The following is a 13,956-nucleotide window of genomic DNA, read 5'->3' as shown; positions in this document are numbered from 1 at the left end:
ATACAAGTTATGGCGATACTCCCGAACTCCCGCCCCAGTACTGGGTGGCGTCGAGGTTATCTCACCAACGAAGTGCATAAAAGAGATTTTTGATGTCGGCGTACTAAACTCAGGTATTCCAGAACTGCAACGATAAAATTATGATGACAACACCTCAGAGCTCAACTCCCCGGGACACTTCCACTAAACCCCTGACAGGAGGCACCAAGACAATGTTCTCATCATAAAACCATCGGAATGATTCCAAGATACCCGCGTGATCCTAAATTTTTTTAGTGAAATTTGAGAAGAGAAGAGTCAACACTCTACGTCAGGATGCCTTACCAGAGCGATGAGGAGACTGGGAAGTAAAAAGAATTCCTAAACTCTCCGATATATAATTCCTAAATGGCTCAAAACTTTTTTTCTAGACACAACTCGGCCGCTAATAACGATCAATCAATGGGGCTCCTAAGGTCGGGGAAGGCTCTGATACCAACTCGTAACACCCTCGATGCGACTATATCTCCCACGTGTCGAGGCACGACTTAGAGACATAATCGCATTGAAGGCATATGTCGCAAGTTAGGCAATCTTCACAACATCCCATGTAATATATAATAAAAGGGGAGATAACATAGTTGGCTTACACTCGCCACGTCAATCAAGTACATAAATAACATTACATCAACCAAACACTCATGGCCCGACTACGGTGCCAAAATAAAAGAGAACCCAACAAGCGACACGGTCCCGATCACCCCCAACTGGGCAACACTACTGATCATCAGGAAAGGAGACATGAATCCTCTGCCTGAGCCGCATTCACCATATTGACCTTGGCGTACTTGGGGTTATGCTTGACCACAACTGTACTTGCCGATCTGACAGGAGGAGGAGGAGGAAGACGCCTCTGGTTGAAACACTTGTTGACATAGTGACCCTTCTGTTGGCACTTGTTGCACGTGACCTCTGAAAGCGGACGGTGATACGGAGCACTCGATCTTGGAGCTTGAGACGAAGTCTTGTTCTGAAAGCCAGGGTTGGGTGGGTGGGAAGAACCACTGCCACCTTTGCTCTTCTGCTGATACTGCTGACAGAACGGAGGAGAGGAAGCCAATACTTCTGCTGCTTGGCCACTTGAGTAGAGGAAGAAGGAGTAACATCTCTGACTCGCTTCTTGGAAGCATCACACCTCAACTGAGCAGCCTCTTGCTTCAATGCCATGTTGTAAAACTCGTCGTACCTCAAGGGCTCGAAGAGAACAAGAGCTAGCTGAATTTCTTCTCTGAGACCACCCCTGAACTGATATATCATGCTTTTCTCATCAGGGATGTCCTGCTTGGCAAAGCGGGCGAGCTTCTGAAACAACTTGTTGTAGTCATAGACAGACAAAGAGCCTTGCTTCAGGTTGCGGAATTCCTCACGCTTGCTTTCAACTACGCTCTGAGGGATATGATGAGCTCGGAAATCTCGACGGAAATCATCCCAAGTGATAACACTACTGATCATCAGGAAAGGATCCCCGTCGCCACCGTGCCGCCGCATGCCGCCGCCTCCGCCTCGGTCGCCGACCGGCCGCCGCCATCGCCCGCGGCCGCGCCGCCCTTGCCACGCCGCCGCCGTCCACGCCGTCCTCCTCCTCTCCCTCATCTCCAGCAAGCCCCGACGAACTCCGGCCGCCATGAGCTCTCCGGTGAACAGTACCTCGCCGGATTCCGCCTCGATTCGCGTGCCGGGTCAAACCCTAGATCCGGAGGTGTTTTTATTTCTACCAAGTCCTGAAATTCCAGATCCATGTGCTCATATTCATCATGTTATATCTCCGCATCCGTAACTCCGTTGTTGGCATATAGCATATCAAAATGTCCATCTCAGAGAGTACATCATTTCATTCCATTGCATCATTTTCATTTGAGTTCATCTTGATGCCCGAAATGCTGTTAGAAGAGGGCTACTTGAGATAATTGTCAGATCTGCTATTCCATTTAGGTTTTTGTCATTTTTGCCATGATTAATGTGTGCATGCTATGCCCATGAGTTCTACATATGTTTTGTTAAGGGTTTTGTCATCTTTCCAGAGGTGCAACCCATGTATTTTTGTGATGTGTGTGGTGACTAGCACAAGCTTGCAAAGTGGTGCACTCGGTAATTCTGATTTCAGGGACTTAGCAATTCCACCAAGTCCTTGAGCTGTTTATCTCATGATGCCATATGTTCATGTTGTTTCTTAGTGATCTGTGCCTCTTTTGAGGATGATCAGTAAGGATGTTTTGTTAATATTGTAGTTCTCTATCCATTCATGTCTTTGTTTGCAATTATGGAGCACCCTAGCTTGAGAAAATCGAGCTCTACTTTTTCTACTTTGTGAATCTGGGCAGATTGTCAACTTGTTTGCAATTTTGCCGATGATGTTGTAGTTGATCCGTGCATGATATGTTATTGTTCTTGCCATGTCTAGCTTGCATTTTGTGTGTTCTTGATGGGTGTATTCTTATCTTGCCATGAATTGCACCGTAGTGAGTGCATCGAGCTCGTAAACATGCCTACTTGAGTTATGTTTCAGCATGTGCCAGTTTTTCGCTAAAGTCTGAAAACTGATTATGTTTTTGCTATGTTCACATGCTTGCAATTGTATTTTCTGATCCCTTTTGGCTCAAGGTCACTAAGGGACTTTTGTTAAGCTCTTTGAGTAGCTCCATGCCATGCTTTACTTTGCCATGTTCAGGTCATGTAGCATGTAGTTTTGTTGCTCCGAAGAGTGCTACCTGATCTGAAATTCCAGACAAGTGTTAATTTCACTAAGTCTGAGATATGTTTGTCATATGCATTTTTGCCATGCTTATTTGAACCTGTTAAAGGATGAATTGGTCGTAGCTCAGTGCTAGACTTTTGTTAAGCATCTTGAATGCATCCCTGCCATGTATTTTGTTGTCATGTTTGGGTGCTGTAGCATGTTCATCTCATTGCATTTAGATGGCTACTTGCTGTAAATCGCAGACCGGTGTCGTATTTGAATTGCTTGCCATTTCCAAACCGTAACTCCGATTTCGGTGTTCTTTATATCATCTTCAAGCTATTTCATCTCTTCTTTCCAGTGGCACACTTGGACTTCCAAGTTGAGGCCAGATTCTTGCTTTTCCTGTCATATCTTGCATATGCATCCCGCATCGCATCCCGCATAGCATCTCATCTTTGCATCATCTTGTTTGGTCCTTGCACGTGGTTGATTGTATCCTTGTTGTTTGTTTGTCTTGTTTGGGTAGAGCCAGGAGACGAGTTCTCTAACGAGGAGCCCGTTGAGTTTGCTTTCGAGGATCCAGTCAACTCTGACAACTGTGCAGGCAAGATGATCATACCCTCGGAATTACTACTATCTTTGCTATGCTAGATTGCTCGCTCTTTTTCTATGCCAATGCTACGATGCCTACCACTTGCTTTCAAGCCTCCCAAATTGCCATGTCAAACCTCTAACCCACCATGTCCTAGCAAACCGTTGATTGGCTATGTTACCGCTTTGCTCAGCCCCTCTTATAGCATTGCTATTTGCAGGTGAAGATTGGAGGCCGTTCCTTGTTGGAACATTTATTTACTTGTTGGGATATCATTATATTGCTATGTTATATTAATGCATCTATATACTTGGTAAAGGGTGGAAGGCTCGGCCTCTCGCCTAGTGTTTTGTTCCACTCTTGCCGCCCTAGTTTCCATCATATCGGTGTTATGTTCCCGGATTTTGCGTTCCTTACGCGGTTGGGTTATAATGGGAACCCCTTGATAGTTCGCCTTGATTAAAGCCTGTCCAGCAATGCCCAACCTTGGTTTTACCATTTGCCACCTAGCCTTTTCTTTCCCTTGGGTTCTGCAGACTCAAGGGTCATCTTATTTAAACCCCCCCCCCGGGCCAGTGCTCCTTTGAGTGTTGGTCCAAACTGTCAGCCGCCGGTGGCTACCAGGGGCAACTATGGGATGGCCTACCAGAAGTTTAGACAATCTGAGTGTGCCCTGAGAAAGAGATATGTGCAGCTCCTATCGGGATTTGTCGGCACATTCGGGCCGTGTTGCTGGTCTTGTTTTAACCTGTCGAAGTGTCTTGAAGAACCGAGATACCGAGTCTGATCGGAACGTCTTGGGAGGAGGTCTATTCCTTCGTTGACCGTGAGAGCTTGTCATGGGCTAAGTTGGGACTCCCCTGCAGGGATTTGAACTTTCGAAAGCCGTGCCCGCGGTTATGGGCAGATGGGAATTTGTTAATGTCCGGTTGTAGATAACTTGAACCTTAACTTAATTAAAATGAATCAACTGAGTGTGTTACCGTGATGGCCTCTTCTCGGCGGAGTCCGGGAAGTGGACACGGTGTTGGAGTAATGTTTGCGCAGGTTGCTCTCTAGTTTCTCGCTCGCGCTTTGCCTCCTCTTCTCGCTCTCTTTTGCGAATAAGTTAGCCACCATATTTGCTAGTCGCTTGCTGCAGCTCCACTCATATTTTACCTTGCCTTACCTATAAGCTTAAATAGTCTTGATCGCGAGGGTGCGAGATTGCTGAGTCCCTGTGGCTCACAGATTACTATTACACCAGATGCAGGGCTTGATGATTCCGCTCCAGGAGACGCGCTTGAGCTCAAGTGGGAGCTCGACGAGGACTCTCAATGTTACTATGTCTCCTTTCCTGATGATCAGTAGTGGTGCCCAGTTGGGGGTGATCGGGACCGTGTCGCTTGTTGGGTTCTCTTTTATTTTGGCGCCGTAGTCGGGCCATGACTGTTTGGTTGATGTAATGTTATTTATGTACTTGATTGACGTGGCGAGTGTAAGCCAACTATGTTATCTCCCCTTTTATTATATATTACATGGGATGTTGTGAAGATTGCCTAACTTGCGACATATGCCTTCAATGCGATTATGCATCTAAGTCGTGCCTCGACACGTGGGAGATATAGTCGCATCGAGGGTGTTACACAGGCGGCGCCACTCGGGTTGGCCAGGCTGCCCAGCGGTCGGCGTTGGTCCTTGAGTCGCCGGACATCGAAACTGCAGAGCGTCGGTGAATCGACTGGCGGGAGAGAAGCTCCGGCGCCCCCCTACCTGGCGCGCCAAATGTCGGATCACGGGTTTCGGCCAAACCCTCAAGGTTCGAGCACTAGGCTGCGCGTGAAGATCTCCCCCTACTGATCCACATCCTAGCTTCGCTAAGATCTCAGGGACTAACTCGATGAACTCGAAACACAAGGGACACAAGATTTATACTGGTTCGGGCCACCGTCGTGGTGTAGTACCCTACTCCAGTGTGTGGTAGTGGATTGCCTCTTGGGCTGAGCATGAACAGTACAAGGGGAAGAACAGCCTCCTGAGGCGAGGTGTTCTTGTGCCCGGTGAACTTGTGGTTGCTCTGGTCTCTCTTCATCCTACCAGTCGATCCTCTTTGCTAGCTATGGTGGTGGCTAGTCCTATTTCTAGAGGCCCTGGTCCTCTTCCCAAATATTGAGCGGGAAGGGAGCCAACAACGGCCAATTTGAAAGGGGACAGCTAGTACAGCTTATCCTGACAAAAGTGGTCTTCGCCTGCCAAAGGCTCTGGTGGTGACGCCGTCTCGGGCTCCACGGTGACCTCCATCTTGCCAACCTGCTGGTCTTGGTCTCGTTGCACCGATATGGAAACCTTTGCTTGATTCCTCGGTACTCCGCGCCTACGCCTGCTTCCTTAGCACCAAAGTGGAAACAAGGACACTATGCGTGCTGGCGCCCGCCTGGCGCCTGCCTGATCTCGACCGTCATGGCTCACGTCATCGGAACCTCGCGAGGTTTTCCTAGCCTTGATCTCTCCGCCCCTCGTGAGCCAGCCTGGTGATGCTGCTCCTGAGGAGGTCGTGTGCCGTCTGCTCGCGAGGCTTGGCCCCTCGCGAGGGTCTTGAGTCCTTGCTGGTGAATATGGGTCATACGGGCCCGCTCGCAGAGCCACGCTGTGGGCCGCACGCGGGCAAGTTTGGGGATCCCCGTTCCCAGAACGCCGACAGCGGTGTTTGGACTCCGTTTGATATTGATTTCCTACGATGTAAAAAACAAGCAAAAAACAGCAACTGGCACTAGGCACTGGGTCAATAGGTTAGTCCCAAAAAATTATATAAAGTAGCTATAAAATGATTGTAAACCATCCAAGAATGATAATATAACAGCATGAATACTTCATAAATTATAGATCCGATGGAGACATATCACATAGTTAGGTTGCGCCCATGTCCTGTGCAGCCCAGTGTATTCCAGATGCAGCCCATCATGTTTTTTTTCCTGCCTACGATTTTAGCATTTATCCGGAGAATTATAGATTTGCAGAAAAACCCATGTTGATCATGCATGTAATAACTCCACAACCGTGCATGGAACTAAAATGATTTCTATATGTAAAATGCTTAGAATTTAATCTAGTTTCATAATATTCAACTTTCAACCATGATTAAAATGTTTAAAATGAGGTTTGCATTTAATTTGCATAAATGACATGCTAAAATGATTCATTTCGTAACTAAATTACCGTAGCTCCGAATTAAACAAATTATATATGTAACCTGCTTAGAAAAATGTGTAGTTTAACATGGTGCACCTATTTTGCATGATTAAAAACTCTAAAATTGTGTATAGGGCCGAACATTATCAAATCCAAAATATGCATGTGGGGATTTACCGGAATTGTTGTTTGTTGTTTCCGGCCTCATTTAAACTTTCCTAGATAGATATTTTACTCATGCTTCACCTCTTGACATGTTAACCAACATTTAATATTGATGATTAGCATAAACAAGAGCAAACTAAATGATTGAATGTGGTGTTTCGTCAATATGCAACGAGCTCCACTTAACTTGTAGTATTGTTCGTTGCACTTTGCCATGCCATGACTCATTAAACCGGTCATGCATCATACTTAAGTGTGCATCATGCCATGATTATGCTTGGTTGTTTACCATGTTGTTTGCTTCTTTCCGGTTGTGCTTCTTCTTGATAGTTCCGGTTACGTTGCGATTCTGAGGATCCGTTCAACTACGCTTGGTTCGTCTACTTCATGGATTCGGTCTTCTTCCTAGCAGGATTTCAAGCAAGATGATCATTATCCTGGATTCCACAACTATCTTTGCTTGCTAGTTGTCTTGATGCTATCGCTATGTCGTGCTGCCTACCACTTGTTAATCAAGCCCCCCAAATTGTCATGACAACCTCTAACCTTTTTTCCACCATCCTAGCAAACCGTTGCTTGGCTATGTTACCACTTACTCAGGCCTTCTTATAGTGTTGCTAGTTGCAGGTGGAGTTGCAGGTTGTCCCATGTTGGGACATGGATATCATGGGATATCACAATATCTCTTATATAATTAATGCATATATATACTCTTGGTAAAGGGTGGAAGGCTCGGCCTTTTGCCTGGTGTTTTCACTACTGCAGGATGCCGCTAACGCGACACTACGATCAGAGACCCTTTGACGAAACTGTGTGCGATGCATTAATCACAAACATGGATGTAAAAAAAGCATCAAAAAAGCGATGGCTGAGGCATCAAACACGGTTCAGATTTTGGTTACGTGTGTGATGCTGGGCATACGGTTGATCCAACAGAACTGTTTGTGATGAGGAAGAACAACATAAACGGGCAGCCATATCAATGTGTGTGCAATATACAGCATACAATTTGCTCCAATGAATTGTGTGCTATTAGGGAATGCAACAGAAATGGCCAGCCAGATCAAGGTGTGTGTGATATATGGCATACGGTTCAGTCGGACAAACTGTTTTCGATTAGGCAAGAGAACAGAAACGGTTCATATTAACAAGATGTGTGTGCTATGCGGCATTTGCGATGAGCCGAAAGAACACAAACGATTCGTGTAAACCAGATGTGTGTGATACGCAGCAAACAGCCCACTCGGATGAACTGTTTCTGATGAGAAATTATAACACAGACGGTTACTATAGTAAGTTCGTGTGTGATTCTGTTCGTACAAAAAACTTTGAAAAATGCAAACTAGTTGCTTGCGGTGGCTAGGAGTATCGCACACAATGCGTCTGCGAGTGCTCGTGTGCGATGATTAGTAAGTCACACATAATGAACGGCCGCAAGGGTGATATGCTGATCAAGGAGTCCGAGAAGACCGTCGTCGGAAGGCCGCCGGCTCAGCCTTTTAGCCTATATTTTATTATAATATAATTGTATGCATAAGTAGGTCATGAGTGTTTTGTGCCTTGCCTCATGTGGCATTTTAAATTATCCTGAATATGTAAGACAATTATTAACCGTTGCCATTGTAAATTTGCCTCAACAACATGCAGAGTGTGCGCAGGGACGCCACGGCGAGCAACCACGTGGTCAACCTTCTGGCACCCCGTGGGAGGCGCAACGGAGCATCCATAGGACACGATGGTGATATCATGACCGTGTGTGATAGTGGGAAGACTACACGTACATCCGAGAACAAGGGCCCATGTTTCAGGCTTCCGATGCGTGGCATGTGGTTGATCCAAAAGAACTGTTTGCGATGAGGCACAACAACAGAAACGGGGCTTTGTAGGCCCAGAACCATCAATAAATTTTGACTTTGTTTCTCATCACATTGCATATTACAACGCAATAAGTAATTGCAAATCTGTTCGCACAGATCAAACTAATATGTGTTCACACCGATCAAACTAATATGTGTTCACACTTAGCACCGGGCTATAAAAACTACCCACTCAAAAATTACTTCACAGTTCCTCTCCTCATCACCCACAAAACTGGTCTTTCCTGTCAAGTCGTTCCGCCATGACTGGTAGGAGGAGTTTCAGGTGGACATATAACTAGGCAGCAAAGACCAAGGCCGCGGAAGCACTAGAGAGGTCCCGCTGCGAAGCGGCAGCCGCAGCAGAGATGTCCCGGCGCGTCGCGGAGCCCTCGAATAAGCTCTCATAGGCACGCGAGGGCTCTCACAAGCGCACTCGCCGTGTCGGTGATCACAACGAGCTGGCGTTACTGAAGTCCTTAGCCGGCGAGGGCGAAATTCTCGCTAGCCTCATTAAGCAGCAGGAGATGGTCGATGGCCTGATGAAGCTGCTCGAGATCAGTGATGCCTCGGTTAACACGGAGACTGGCCTCGTCGAGCAACTCATGGGTGACAATGCGAAGCTCCTTAAGGCACTCGCCGAGGAGGAGGCCACTGGCTGGAAGATGCTGCATGAGCAGAGCAGTGCCTCGGGGATGACGCTGATAGCGGTCGTTGAGGAACTGATGGGTGACTTGAGGAAGCTCCAAATCAAGTGCGAGCAGGAGGTGGAGGAATCTGTGGTTGCTTTCAAGCAAAGTCATGAGGAATTGAAGAACGAGCTGGAGGATGTCGACGCCCGGCGATCCATCGACGAGTAGAGACAGTAGCGGTCTAGATCGTTGTCTGCGATTTCGTTCTTCTCTTGCCCCCTTGTCTTCCGGGCTTTGCCGCATGTGGCATTTTAAATTATCCAAAAGATGTAAGGCAATTATTATCTACGCCATTGTAAAATTGTCATCGTATTATCTGTTGCCATTTTATTTGTGGTCGTATTATCCTTTGCCCTATGTGGCAATTTAAATTAGGCCGGAATACGAGTTCAAAACATGAACAAAGCAAATGCTGCCATGGGATCACAAGCAAACACCCTCCATCCAGGTGCTTTAATTAACCCATTAATGCAGAAGTTGTGAGCGAGGAGGGCGGCGGCTGGTGCATGGAGGTCAAAGGGCTCACTTCCCGGTGAGCATGGGCAGCCTTGCTGCTCGCACGTGTCCCGTCAAGCCTGCGAGGTGGACAGGATGCACGCATCCCATCGAGCCTACACGGCGTACTTCTCGCACACGTCCCGTCGAGCCTGCATAGTAGACTTCTCGCGCTCGTCCCGTCTAATCAAACAGTTGCACGCATGCCACCGAGTATGGTTAAATTTTGACACTGCTCATATAATACAACCGTTTGCGATATTAACATGTCAGCTTTTTGTTTCAAAAAGGACTTCGTTGGCTACTAATGTGTGCGCCTCTTCACGAACTGGGCGATCGTTTTTACCACGACATATATGTGCCATGTCATGAAACCATGCCAAGTTTCATGTTTTTGGGTGAGTTTTTGATTTACTGGGATTTAAAAACCGAGATTCTCAATGTTTCAGGACGATGACAAGTTTGTAATTCATTCTCATTCCTTAAATGAGACCTAAACATGCACCCAATGACACATGTACGATTTCCCACCCATTTTGCTTCATTGGAGCATGTGCTTGTAGTTCAAATTTGAATTATGGACACATTAAATGCCTAGAAAACTTAATTAGTAATATATACAATGGCCAAACGAACCCTGAACAGTTTCAAATTTCAGCACGACACTCATGTTATTCTATGTTGCCTGTAGAAAACAAAGTTCAAGGTGAGAAGAGGCAGCAATTATCGTTTGGCCCACCGAAACACGAGGGTTGCGAGAAGCTTCAGTTTGTAAGAGGCTTGTAATATAGCTTCGCCCAAATTGTATAATTATATGTACCATGTAGTGACACCCTACCATGTTTCATGATTTCCTGGTGAGTTTTGGATTTACAGATATTTAAAAACCGAGGTTCGCAATGTTTGTGGCCAAGGCAAGACGGAGAGACGGTTGAATTCATCCTCATTCGTTCCATGGGACCTAAACATGCACCCCAAGGACACATGTACATTTTTTCTATCCATTTTGGTGCATTGGAGCATGTATTTGTAGTTAAGATTTGAATTATGGACAATAAATGCCTAGAAAACTCAACTGATGAATAAAAAGGGTCAAATGAACCCTGAGTAATTTCAAAGTTCAGTGTGAATCTCCTGTTGTTCCGTGTTCCGTGTAGAAGAAAATACGAGGCTAGAAGAGGGAGCGATCATCGTTTGGCCCACAAGGGGACACATTTCCCTATCGAAACCTTGAGGGTTCTTGCGACAGGCTCCGGTTTTTAAGAGGTTTGTAATAAAGCTTGGCCTAAATTGGTAATGTTTTTACCACGACATATATGTGCCATGACGTGACAAAATTCCACCTTTGATGACATTCTGGTAAGTTTTGGATTTATGGGGATTTAAAACCCGAGATTCCAAATGTTTTGACGACGAGCCAAGACGCCGGTATGATTGTAATTCGTTCCCATTCCTGGCATGGGACCTAAACATGCACCCAAGGACATATGTACAATTTTTCTTGGCATTTTGGTGAACTTGAGCATGTATTTGTAGTTTCAGATTTGAATTATGGACATTAAATGCCTAGGAAACTCTATTAGTGTATAAAAAGGCCAAACGAACCCTGGATAAGTTTAAATTTCAGCATGGATATCATGTCGTTCAGTGTTGCCCATAGAAGAAAATACAAGGCGAAAAGAGGTAGTGATTATGTTTTGCCACGAGGGGAACACGTTTCCCTATCGGAACCACGAGGCTTCTTTGAGAGAAGCTTCGGTTTGTAAGAGGTTTGTAATAAAGCTTGGCCCAAATTGGACAGCATTTTACCACGACATATATGCGCCATGACGTGACACCATGCCACCTTTTATGACTTTCTAGTGAGTTTAGGATTTACGGGGATTTAAAAACCGAGATTCAAAATGTTTGAGGATGAGCCAGGACGCCGGTACGGTTGTAATTCATTCCCATTCCTGGCATGGGACCTAAACATGCACCCAAGGACACATGTATAATTTTTCTAGCCATTTTGGTGAACTGGAGCATGTATTTGTAGTTCAGATTTGAATTATGGACATTAAATGCCTAGGAAACTCAATTAGTGTATAAAAAGGCCAAACGAATCCTGAATAAGTTTCAATTTTAGCACAGATATCTTGTCGTTCCATGTTGCCGGTAGAAGAAAATACAAGGCGAAAAGAGGTAGTGATTACCGTTTCCCCCACAAGGGGGACACGTTTCCCTATCAGAACCACGAGGCTTCTTTGAGAGAAGCTTCGGTTTGTAAGAGGCTTGTAATAAAACTTGCGCCAAAATGGATGATAAAAATTCCTCGACATATATGAGCCATGTCGTGACACCATGCCAAGTTTCATGTTTTTCGGGTGAGTTTTGGATTTACTGGGATTTAAAAACTGAGATTTTTCTCAGGAAATGTTTTCAAATAGTATACGGTTCACTCACGAAAGTCGTGTGCCAATCAAACCATGGCCGAGACACCCCCCCTTCCCCCCTGCTGTGGGCGCGATCTGAGTCGTGCGTTCTGATTGGCCAGAAGCCAAACCCCACGGATCGTACGTCTGCACCGTTGGATGCTCCCAGATCGAACGGTAACCCTCAACCCTTTCGACACCACATGCAATACAAGGGTAAGCACTGTGCGCATGCTCGTGCTAACTCATGCTTCCTTCTCTACTACGTTTTCTAAAAAGGCTACCATTTCCCGCCACTCCTCTCATCAGTTTCCCGCCTCTTCTCCCATTGGTTTCCCGCTACCAGTGTAAGTGCTCATTGAAGGCTAGACGGCGCCACACCAGCCATGTAAATATCGGACACAGTTTCTAAAAGCACAAATGTGCGTGATAGGAGGAAGTAGGTCCCATAGGGTGACCAGCATGAAATGCCTTAAAGGCAAGGAGGCAATTCCTATTAGCAAGGTGCCGCTTCCCATCCACTAGCCTAGTCGATTAGAACGCAGAAGTTAAGCGTTCTTGGGCTAGAGTAGTCCAAGGATGGGTGACCCGGTGGGAAGTTACATGTTGATTATATAAACCTTGGGATCCTTGTTTTGCTAATTTGTAGACTATGTTTTAATAGGTTATTTTTTGCCATAAAATCACCACGACCGCGCAAGCACGAGCAAATGGTGGAGCTACTGGCTTAACCGTGTGCAATGCAAGTGCGCTACAAAATCACCACGACTGCGCAAGCTAAAGGCGGGTAAGTTTATTTACAAATTAGGACGAACCGTGTGCGAGGGACCAGCTAGCTAGAAATATAAAAACAAACTACCCGCCTTGAGCGTTGCAAAAATCGACGGTTCTGCCACTTTTCCTTATTATCATACACACATAATCTTATTGGACCGTGCGTGATCTTGGGCACTCCCGCCCCACATCAATTCCATTACCCAAATTTTAGTAGTCTTCGTACTTCAACTGTCGCCCACACTCCTCCAGCAATGAACTTATAGTAAAATTACAGTAGCCGAGGCATTTGAACCGTCGCCCTCCCTCGTCCACCACCATCTCCACCCAATATTACTAAAATTTTCAGTAGTCGTGGCATATCCTCAAACACCACCATCCCCCCTCCATAGTCCCCCACCCGCCCCCTCCCCCCCCCCTCGAACCATAGCTCGCGGCCGCCGTCGGCGCCGCCGCCAACCCATGCCAGCCTACCCATTCCTCCTAGCTTAGATAATAAAGTTCAGGTTACCAAGTGATTCCCATACCTTCGCCCCACCCCCTGAGTTTTTAGATGAGTCCTGCGTGTCCCTCCCCGCCAGATCCACATCCCCTGCTCCAGAATGTCACAGCCAAAGCTCGACCACGTATCCTGGGGAGCCCAACGAGCGTTCGGCCAAGAAGAGGTTTATCATGGCCTCTCCGGCGGACACTGGCGAGGTGGCCGTCGTTTGCCCCGACCTATCGATCCCGGAGCAACACGTCACCGCGGAAGCCAGTGAAGACATTGACTACATTGCCATGTCGAAAGCTTCATGTCAGCGGGCTTGCGTATTACTATATCTCAGGGAAGCTGGCTACGACATTAAGCTCGTCGACAGCGACGGCTTCACGCGGGCCATGTCATAGGTTACGTGGTCCATCCCCAACCCCTTTGGTTCAACCACCGTCGATCTCTTCGACGTCCCTGCCTGCTGATCTCCTCCACCAAGCGGTCAAGGATTTGCGATCCTTATACGCCATCAAGCCCATTTTGTCATTTCTGAAGGACATGTTCTACGGCGGCGGCTTGGGATCCTCAATTGCCAAGTCAGATCTCATC

This window comes from Triticum urartu, chromosome 6 (assembly GCF_003073215.2).
Source record: "Triticum urartu cultivar G1812 chromosome 6, Tu2.1, whole genome shotgun sequence".
NCBI lineage: Eukaryota > Viridiplantae > Streptophyta > Magnoliopsida > Poales > Poaceae > Triticum > Triticum urartu.
Note: the sequence above shows the minus strand (reverse complement) of the source record.